Genomic DNA, 8,885 nt, shown 5'->3' on the forward strand with positions numbered 1-8,885 from the left:
TTAAAGATTTATCCTAAGAACCGACTATCCTTCATTCATTTATTCCTAAGGAATTGGCACGAAATCCATTGCTGCCAAAGTTTATTTATCAAGTACTAAATCCATAGTTATCAGGCGCTAACTCCAGAGTCACCAAGGTTCACTTAACAAGCGCTAACTCCATAGTCGCCAAAGTTTACTCAACAAGCGCTAACTCCATAGTCGCCAAGGTTTACTCAACATGCGCTAACTCCATAGTCGCTAAGGTTCATCAAATAGGCATGAAGTCACATCGTTGCCAAGGTTTATACAATAGGCGCTAACTCCATAGTCACCAACTATCCCATCTACCCAAGTTCTACTCAACATTTTCGTAGATATAAATACTTACACAGTTTAAATCATTTAACACTTGTATAAAACATCAATTCCACGTCCATCTCAAATAGAAAAATAATATATAAACACATAGCATGTATTTCATAGCAAATACTTCATATTTATGTGTTAGAAGAAGGTAACCACACACTTACACGTATAAACAACAATATATATATATATATATATATATATATATATATATATATATACACACACACACATAGCACGTATTTTATAAGATACTTCATATCTATGTGTAAGATGAAAGTGACTATACACTCACTTGATCAGAAGATGATCGGACAGCATTACGGCTTGTAGAAGTAGTATTCTTCGGTGAAACCGAGATCACTTCACACACCGGGTTTCTCGCGGGCAGAGTTTCGGCTCAGAAACTCTTTTCTTCTCGGGATCTTCGGTGCTTCGGGTCTCGGCATTGATACCGGGGCTTCGGTGGGGGGGGGGGGTTAAAATAGGGCTTAGAGGGTGTAGCGGGAGTGGGAGAGAAGGGATGGAGCAACCATAGTCGGCTGGCCCTTCAAATCTATTTATAGGGAAAATTTGGCCCTTGCCACGTCGTGGGATCCTTTTGCCACGTCGTGGGCTTGATCGTCACTGCATGCGTCATCCCATGTTGCATCTGGGGGACTCCCGGAGCTGTCAGGAGACTTGCCACGTCGTGGCACTGCTTGCCACGTCGTGGTCTCTGACAATTTTGGGGTTTCGCGCCCCGAACTTCAGAAATTCATAACTTTCGCATACGAACTCGGTTTTCGACGTTCTTTATATCGACGCGAAGGTGAGATTATGATCTACAACTCTCGTTTAGACTCCATTGGATAATTTTGACTTTATTTTTAATATATTGTAAGTATATTACTTATATATTATCTTTAGTAGGCTGGGACAGGAAAACTCCGTTTGAAATTCATAACTCCTTCATCTGAACTCCGTTTTCGTCCGTCTTTCCGTTGTTGCACTACTATCGATGAGATCTTCAATTCTCATTTAGATCACTAAGGATAGATATCTATCTACCTTAAATTCACTATTTACGTCACGCTGGGTCGTGTCGGTTCTGTCGCGAAACTTCGACAGGTCGTAACTTCTTCGTTATAACTCGGATTTTAGCGTTCTTTGTATGCACGGAAACCTTGTGACATATAATACAACTTGGTTAAGATTAATCCTTCTAAATAATCTTCCATCAAAAATTCATTTTTGATGCTTATCGTCTCTAAATTGACTAGCCCTGATCTACGGGTGTTACATTTTGTTAGTAGACATATAGATGGCTTCCCTCGTATTGGATTAAGGTTCAATGGATACATTTCGCCTTTTCTTTGAGATTTCAGCAGAACATTATTGGTCTTGTCTATAATTTCTGAACCTTCATCATCGAGCGAAACCTTTAGTCCTGTTCCCACCACCAGTTGCGAGACACTGATGATATTGTGTTGTAAGCCTTCCACATATGCCAACTTTCTGATCAAGAAATCTCCATTTGTGATCATTCCATAGCCTTTTATTGTGCCAAAAGAATTGTTTCCATACTTGACACATCCACCATCCTTCAGAGCTCGAAATTCTCGTAGCTCCTCCCTTCTCCCTGTCATGTGACATGAGCAACCACTGTCAATATACCATTCGTCATCAAACTTCTTGTCACGAATAACCTGTAAAAATCAAGCAGATTTAGGAACCCAAAGTTTCTTGGGTCCTCGTGAGCCTTTTACGGAACAGGGAATAGTAAGAGAAGAATCAACCAAAAAGGTTCGTTTTATTAAGGTGGTTTCATCTTTTCTTTTAATTGTGAAAACTTTGATTTTGTTAACTTTTTTTCTTGAGCTTCAGACTTTGGAATTGTGTTTTTAATGTTCACAAGCTTTTGGTTCTGTTTCCTAGAGTCAGCTAACGTTTTCTTCGTCTTCTTTTCATCTTCTGAGAATAGCTTCCCTTTTCCCTTTACACCCACTTTTGGATTATGCTTTGAGTGAGAGGGATGAGTTCTAGTAGTGAAGCCTTGCTTTTGGTTCTTTTCATTTGAAGATGGAGAACCGAAACTACTTCTTCAGTTTCGATAGCTTCCATTTTGGGAGCCGAAACTACTCTTTCGGTTCGCTTGACTGCAGGAATGACATTGAGTACAAGAAGTAAAGTTACACTTTGTTTTTGCTTCTTCTGTAAGGTGTGAAAACTTATTTGAGTGAACGTAATTAGGATTTTGGGACTTCCAAAACTGCTTCCACTCAGATAGATTCTTCTTATATCTCCTATTATGTTGATGTTTCTTCTTTGACACCTGATTTGGAGTTTTATGGATGTTAACCTTGGGTTTAGGTCTTTTATCATGAGTTTCGCTCTTTAGCGAGGGTGTTTCACTTGTCACCTTGATTGGTTTTCTTGGAATCCTTTTGGTACCACTTGTGCTTGGCACATCATAATTTGTAGGCTTGTTGAGTGGTTCTGCCACATATCTGCCTTTGACCCTCCAAGATGTTTTCTCAGATAGACCAACCGTCTCATCAGCATTATCGATTGGAGCTAACCATAAATGCTCCTCACAGCCTTCAACATTGTCCTCGTTCACTATTGCAGTCAATTCGGCTGTTTGCTGCTGTGTGACTCCTGTAACTGCATAAACCTGATTTGGTGCGGTTTGTATCTTTTGATATACCACAACCTTTTCTTTCAAAACTTTGGATTTATTTTGGGACAAGCGAGCAAACTCAACGGAATTTTCAGAGATGAAATTTTTGATAGGTTCGGGTTCGCTCTTGACAAATTCGGAATAGTCCACCTCATCCTCTGTAGATATTTCACTCATATCATCATCCTCATTAAATTCAGAAGTATTTTCAACATCAATTTTGTTTTCTGAATTCAAATGGGCATTCAAAGAGTCAAATTTCTGCATGGTTTTGGTTTTAATTTTTAATTTGTCATTTTCGTCCAGGAGTTTCTTAAGCATATCCTTTTGGTCTTTGGACTTGATGAATGACTCTATTTTGTCAAGACCAATTTTGTATGCTGGAGAAATTTCATTAGAAGATATGAATTCTCTTGCCTATTTCACAATCCAGATGTAGTTGGGTAATATTGGAATATATCAACATCAAATTCATCCTCCTTAAATTCAAGGAAGGGCAGAATAATACTATGAATTCTCTTGCCTATTTCACAATCCAGATGAAGTTGGGTAATATTGAATATAAATGTTTAGCAATTAAACAAAAACATTTCTCTATTTCAAAAGCTTTAAATTATCCCTTTGCAAATAAATTGTCTCATCCTTAATCCTAACTAACTCATTCTCCTTTTGCTCTATCCAGATCCGTCTCTCCTCCCTCTTCGAAGACACCCTGCTAAGTTGATCAGTTAGGTTATAGTTTGTGAGGCGATTTTGTGTTAAACTACCACTTAAACTAGAAAATTTAAATTTTAATTCATTCAGTTCTTTTTCATAATTTTTTTGACAGGGATTTTTAATGATTCGAGAATTGATTGTACCTTCTTGATCAACTTGTCACATTCGTTGATCTGCTCGCCAACAGGTTTGGTAGCGAAGCACTTATCTTCTCACTCCCTTGCTTTATCACAACCTCCATCTGTAGTGTAGCCTCTCATCCGTGAAACTCCGACAGTCACCATTAAGCATTTCCCTGCGCCTTCAGTTTCAGCTTCTTTCGCTACGAAATCCCTGCCATGTGTGGGCTTACGAGCCCCTTCGTCCTTAGATTCTGTAGACCAGACTTCCACCCCACCAAACTCATCCTCCATGAGATTTTCCCACACAATTAAAGCATTCATAGTGTTGTTAGTAGCAACTTTCTTCTTCTTTATTTCTTCTAGCTTTCGCAGATAGTAGGCTTCATCATCTTCATTCTCATTCTTTTCTAACATCTTTCTCAAGACATAATATTTGGCAAAGTGATTTTTGCCTTTGCAGAAGTGACAATCAAATCCAGAGTCACCAACAAGCTTACTATCCTTCTTCGGTTCCTCCTTTGCTTTATCCAAACTGTAGCTTCCTTGCCAATTTCGGTTCTTGGAGTTAGGAAACTTTCTTCGCACGAACTTCTTTGGATTAGAGACCATCGAAGCATATTCTTCATAGGTTAGATCAAATTCTGATAGATCTAAATCTTCTTCTTCTTTAGCCACGTTCTTTCCTTTTGAAATGAGAGCTACAGATCCCATGCTTGATGCCACATTCGTTTCTTTGGTCACAACACTTTTGTGTGATTTAAGAATCCTCACTAACTTCACCAACGAGTAGGCTTTGAATTGTTCATGAGCTTTTACTGTAGACAAAACCGCCATCCATTCGGTTCATAGGCCATTCATGAAAGCGACCTTTTGCTCAATTACCTTCCATTCTATGCCATGCTTTATCATTTTGCTAAGAAGATGATTGAAACGATCAAAGGCTTGAATGAGCTTCTCTTCTGGTTTTTGCTTGAAGTCTACAAACTCTTAAACCAGTAAAGTTTGGATAAAATTCTCAAGATCCTCATCGGTGGAATATAACTCATTCAATATATCCCATATCTCTTTTGCCATCGTGCATGAACTGACCAACCAGAATGTGTCAGATTGTAGGGTGAATCTGATCATTCTTAGCGCTTTAATGTTGCTTACAAGCTTTTCCTTCTCGTCTTGAGGAACATCCTTTACATCAACCATGAGTTGCTTGTACTCCTTTTGCATCTTGATTGTTCTGTTTGTGCCAGAGTGAACAAAAAGACCTACAGTAATCGCTTCCCAGATCAAGTATCCATTATCTTCTGAACCAGTCACATAGTCTTCAAAGTGATGTGTCCAAACTTCATAATCTTGAGTATACAAGATAGGAATCCTGGTGGTTGATCCGATACTGTTGGAGATGTTGATCGGGTTTGTCTGTGAATGTCAAGAGACATGATGATTTTGTTTTGAAACCTTTTTAAAATCATACTAGTAAACAAAGCTAGGGTATGATCGAAATCTAAGAACTGCGTCAATGAAGAATGACGGTTCCAACAAAAAACAATAATAGTGGAAAACCCTAAAACCTTCTTCAACAGAAGAGATGTGTATGGATTACACAGTCTCCTGCTCTGATACCAATTGATGAGTTAAAAACTCATTAGATCGATTAGATCTGTAATAGGTAAATAAATAAGAATGACAAACACAAGAACACACAATGAATCAATCCGTATGTCGAATGATTAAAATATAGTCACACCTCAGAAGAGCTCGATTAAGACTTCCTCTTTAGAGGTGTTCTAGGGTTTACAATACAATAAATAAGATAATTAATGAAAAGCGTTAATGACAAGGATTCAAGCATGCACCTTATTTACAAAACACTAGAAAGACAAACACGGTTGGACAGGCCCAAACCGAGAGTACATAATGGACCGAGCTATCAAGGCCCAATGGCGCAACTCCTCAGACTCAACAGAAGTTCTATTGGATTAGGTGTCTAAGCCCATAACTATAATTGGTATGTACTTGACCCGATAGTAGCATGGTCCTTTTGAGCTGCCTTCACCGGAGCAATTTAATAGGATGAATATTTGAGAAAGAGGTTATTTGTGATTTATTAATATATTATATGAATAATACATTAATTGAGAAATCATATTATTTAATTGGTATTGATCAAGAATTAATTTGGAATTAATTTAGTGATCAAAAGAGACTGATTAAATTTACGGGGACTGATTAGGTAAATCAGTAATACTTATAGTTTGGGCTTAATGATCTATGTTGATTAGGGATGGGCTAAACCTATATGAGAGTCCATGAAGGTTTAGTCCAAAGGGCCTATCACATGTGAAAAGTCATGATGAATTAGGGTTTACATGTAATAAACCCTAGGAATTCCACATTATAAATGTAACCCCTAACTCCCTAAAATCGGCCCATGCATTCCAAGGAAAAGTGCTAGCCGCTTTTTGTGTTTCATAACCTCTCTCTCACAAGCCTCCATTTTGCTTTTGGTGTTTGTAACTTATTAGAGGTATCACACTTGAGGTACTAAGCTCTTGAAAGGCCAAGGATTACAAGCTACAACAAAGAGGTATTTTTTTAACTATTTTTTATGTTGTATATCTTTAATTGCATGCTAGCTAGGGTATATGCTTTGGATAAAATGAAATTGCATGTATAACTTAAGAAAACTTTGATCCAAAGCATTAGGGTTGTATGTGCACCATAGGGATGTTATAGTGCTCAAAACCCATCAAGTTATTCATAACATAAATCCAATACATATAATTCTTTCTATCTAGTCGATTACTGATTAACTGAAGGAAATCATCTTTTCCAGTCATGTTCGCAATGGATAAATAGCCACAACAATAGATAAGAAATAAGAGAATGAGGAGAGAATCAAACTAGCAGAAGTAACCAATCGTATAACAAGAGATCGAACAACAACAACAAACGAATACCAACAAGTAAACAAATATTAGCATGGAAGGAGCAATAAATAGATTGGAAACGAAACAACTACATTAACCCTAGATGACTGTTAGAAAACCTCCTAACAACATATCAAACCTCCAATCTGATACCATGATAATATTATCATATGATTATTGAAAGAGAGAAATTACAAGGTTCTCAATGAAAAGCATAAGAGCTACAAACAAGAAAATGGAGAATAAATACTAGCTAAAACCAAACCTTAATGAGCTAAAGGCTAAAAGGCCCATAAACATGTGGGCTAACAATATATGGGCTAACATCAGAAACTATATGATCGAATAAGAGTGAAATTGTTGTATCAAACGGTCTCATATAATTGAACTAGAAACAACCTATTACTGGATCCAATAATATACATTAGGGAAAATGACTTACGAGCCCAACGAAGTTTCTAAATCGTTTAAAAAACTTCAATCATGTTTTTTTTGTTCAAGAAAACACAACGAACTTAACCTTTTGTCTAAAAAAGCCCAACTAAGTTACACTTTTGTTCAATTCTATGGAAGTCAAAGAAGAGAAACAGATGACATGGCTTATTACCATATCGAAAAAATGATTTGTCAGACTAACGAAGTTTCCAAACCGTTTAAAAAAACCACAATCAAGTTTTGTCTGTTCAAAAAAACCCAACGAACTTAATCTTTTAAACAAACAAAACATAATTGAGGTTTTTTGAACGGTTTGAAAATTTCTTTGGGCTTTTTTAGAAAAAGGTTAAGTTCGTTGGGTTTTCTTGAACAGATAAAACATGATTGATGTTTTTTGAACGGTTTGAAATTTTCATTGGGCTTATAAGTCATTTTCCCTACGCATTACAACCTTGGATTCTTGTTTACAATCGAGTTGTAAGAATTAAAAATCACACAATCAAAAATCTCACCTACCTTTGGCTTTGAAGATTAGATTTAGTACTATTATATCAATGTTGCAAAACTCGGCCTACTCGGCCGAGTACTCGGAATTGGCTCTCCACCGAGCCAAGTAATGTGAACTCGGAAAAAAAAACTCGGATTAAGTCAAACTCGGTAAAAAATCGGTCAATCGGTAAAAAAATCGGTCAACATCTCTCTAACTCGGGTCTACTCGGTATTAATCGGGCCTACTCGGTCAAACTTCACCAACTCGGTCAAAATCAGTCAAACTCGGTTAAAGGGTTAAAATTGTCATAAAAAGAGAAAAAAAATAAAGAATTTCAAGATTAATATGTATAATACACTTAATGATTTATTATTTAACACACACATGTGATTATTACTATATATATATATATATATATATATATATATATATATATATATATATATATATATATATATATATATCTTAAATTCAGTAATTATTTATGAAATGAAACATTTGTGTGTATTTCAGTTTTTATGTATTTACATGTATCTAATTTTGTTATATATTTCAATTAAATTATGATTTTAACTTATGATTTTGACATATATAATTTTCCTAAAAATATTTCTACATGAATTACCGAATCTGAGTACTCCCCAATTACTCCCGAGTACTCGCTGCTCCCCAATCGGTCGAGCAGGTACCAAGTAACGAGTTCTACAACCTTGTTATTATATATTAATGCTAAATTAAAAGTAAACCAAAGGGTATATGAAGAATTTAGGTGCTCTTTAGTATATTTGTCTTTAAAAATAATAATAATAATGAAAAAAATAATAACTATACATTTGATGGGGTTTTGACTTTAACACATTTATGCATTCTATTGATATTTTAGATGTTTCACGTAACTAAGAAAACAACTTCAAAACTGGGAAAAGGAACTTCGGGACCACGTTGGGAAATTCCAGTGACTAGTTCGGTTATGTTATTCGTAATGCTCTTCGAATATTAGGTTTTGGGTGTAACCTAGCTACCTAAATAAGCATTTATGGATGACGGGCATGGACGGATACTTTAAATTGTAACGTACTGCATCAAACATGCGATCGAAATCATTTTAATGAATTGTACTATAATCAATGGAATTTATCATATTTAGCAATTTAAAATAATTATAGATATACTTTTGTGTATTTCAT

Source organism: Lactuca serriola, chromosome 1 (assembly GCF_051521515.1).
Source record: "Lactuca serriola cultivar US96UC23 chromosome 1, Lser_US96UC23_V15, whole genome shotgun sequence".
Classification (NCBI taxonomy): domain Eukaryota; kingdom Viridiplantae; phylum Streptophyta; class Magnoliopsida; order Asterales; family Asteraceae; genus Lactuca; species Lactuca serriola.